This window comes from Arachis ipaensis, chromosome B06 (assembly GCF_000816755.2).
Source record: "Arachis ipaensis cultivar K30076 chromosome B06, Araip1.1, whole genome shotgun sequence".
Lineage (NCBI taxonomy): Eukaryota > Viridiplantae > Streptophyta > Magnoliopsida > Fabales > Fabaceae > Arachis > Arachis ipaensis.
Genome location: NC_029790.2, coordinates 14,680,233 through 14,680,912, shown reverse-complemented (window position 1 = coordinate 14,680,912; position 680 = coordinate 14,680,233).

The following is a 680-nucleotide window of genomic DNA, read 5'->3' as shown; positions in this document are numbered from 1 at the left end:
TAACCAAAAACAAAAATAAAAAATAAATAAAAATAAATTATGCTAAACACACTTGATAATAAGATTTTAAAGTGAAAAGAAAAAAATTAAGCTAGTTACAAATTTAATGATTAAAAAATTTAAACAATTCTACATTTACAAATTTCAATGAGTGATGGTTAAATTCTCTTTAAAGAAAAATAAAAATACTAATTTGACAATAGTAAATTAAGTAACCATTGATAATTATTGGGACAAAAAGTCAAAATTATATTTAGAGTTGAGTTTTAACAAATGAGAGTGAGATTTTTTTTTTTTCCAAATTTTTTGTATAGAAGAATAGAGCAAAAACATAAAATAAAATTTTATTTCTTTTACTATTTTTTCACAAAATTCTAAAATATAAAATACTGAATCAAACAGACCTTTTAATTTATTGGTGGACCTGCAACATGCCATCATGCACACAATATCGTCACGGTTAAATTAAATTAACAATTTTCACTTACACAAAAAATGTTCAAAAAACATTTTTTAAAAAAAAATCAGTTTTCACTAATATACCAATATGAAAATACATTGTGTTTGAAAGAGAGATTAAAATTAAATGATAGAAACTGAAAATAAAGACAGAAAAAATAGATACTAAATTAAATCTTTTTATTGTGTTTAGTGTAAAGTATATAGAAATTATGTCTAAG